Raw genomic sequence first — 2,047 nt, 5'->3', positions numbered from 1 at the left:
CTCTGCCGCTGCTGCCTCTTGCTGCCGACCGCCGCTCATTATTCTCATTGAATATTCACTTCACTGCCTGGCAGCAGCAGCAGCGAGGAGACGGGAGGGCTGGAGACCGAGGATCAGCACCACGGACAGCAGCGCGGACAGCAGGAAGGACCAGGTGAGTATAATAATTACCGGTTCTACGTGTTCTATCGCGGATAGCACACGTAGAACACACGTGTCACGCACGTACCAGAGACACGTACTTACCTGCACGCAACACGCAGGGAAAATACGTGTCTCTCGGCACGTGCGTGAATTTCACGTGAGTGTGGCAGAAGCCTAAGGCTGGTTTCACACATCCGGCTTTTCGCCGGTTTGCCGGATCCGGCGCTCTCCCACACAGTGACTACAGTACAGTGACAGCGCAACAAGCGCCGGTCACATGCTGTCATGTGACCGGCGCATGTGACCCGGAAGTTACAGCGCTGTCACTGTACTGTATTGTCTGTACGGGAGAGCGCCGGATCCGGTAAACCGGCGAAAAGCCGGATGTGTGAAACCGGCCTAACTCAAACAACAAGTGGGCACTAAAGTGGATCTGCAATCAACAACATGCTGTGTTGTGCTGTGCACCTTCTGATCCCAGATCCTGCTGAGATCACATCAGACCGTGACACACTCGTGACATTGAGTTGCAATTAAATTTTGTGACTTTTCAAAGTTTTACTCCAGAATTTTAATATAAAGCTTTGATGAATCTGGTTCAGTATCTGCATGAATTTGGGGCATTTTTCAGCCATAGAAAAACCTTTTCAGGCTTCCGTCACACACATTTTTTGTTGTATTTTTCATTCCAAAAACACTTGTAAAAATGACAGCTTACCTACAATTTTTCTTACTGTTTTAAAAATTAATGTGTTTTATTAACTCTGCTTTTGTTGCATTTTTTAGGTTGTGCTTAGGTTTTACCATTACAAGATCACAGATCATCTCATGCCAAGATTCTTCTTAGAATCATACGATTGTAATGATAATGTAAAAACACATGCAGCTTTTTTTTTTTAAGTAACTAAAATAAAGAGAAATGTCACAAAGTGTCAGAAAAATATACTATAGGTGGAGCATGTTGCAGGTTTTTGTAAACAAACATGACATATAGAAAATCATAAACAATATTGATACCATTTGGGCCATATTTTTTGACTTAAATACTTTATGCTGTATTTTGGGGGTAAAAAATCATTTTTTAAAAATTGGTTTCATTAAAAATATTGCACAGTTTTCTTACTATAGCCCCTATGTTGCTGGCTGAGTCAACTGAGAACCCTTAGTGAGCGTCTTCTAACAGGAGAGTTTATAAGCTCACTCAAGACCACAAAGTTCACCTTAACATTTATGTATTCATAACTCAGCTGAGAGGAGCTCAGAAAAAGGAAGACAAGAGTCAAAAATGCTGGTGTGAGAAGAGCTCACTGACAGATTCTCAGTTAACTTATTCTGCAATACAAAGGCCAACCAAGCCAAATGGTGCAACTTTTTTTTTTTTTTTTTTTTTTACAAAACTCAGTTGCTATAATGATTTTTAGCCCAACATGTATGACTTTAATGGAGCCTGTGAATACAAAATCACTGTTCAATCATGGACAACACCTTGTAGAGAACATATCCCTAAAGAATATTACACCTTAAGTTTCCATTCCTTTGTTTGGCAGATATTGTTCCTTATTCATGTATGCTAAGAAGGTTTCTGTCCTCCCCTAGCAATATTTAGTGCACCTTCCTACCTACTGGTTTTGCTTCCATGATCAATAGCTCTGGCTTCATATGAACCATATGGAGGCGGAAATAGATGGAAAACAAGTAAAGAACGATTTTGGCAAACAGAGACATGGATTTGAACACTGATTATATGATTTCTATTAGGACTATGTGATCTACTATATGTGCTTGGTTCCAAGAGTTTTTTGGGCTGAAATACTTTTTTTAGGTTTTTTAAATCGTTAAAAATCTATGTGAGAAGATGTACACTCACATATTAAATAGGTTGTAAATAAATTACCAAGGTAAG

This window comes from Anomaloglossus baeobatrachus, chromosome 3 (genome assembly GCF_048569485.1).
Source record: "Anomaloglossus baeobatrachus isolate aAnoBae1 chromosome 3, aAnoBae1.hap1, whole genome shotgun sequence".
Lineage (NCBI taxonomy): Eukaryota > Metazoa > Chordata > Amphibia > Anura > Aromobatidae > Anomaloglossus > Anomaloglossus baeobatrachus.
Note: the sequence above shows the minus strand (reverse complement) of the source record.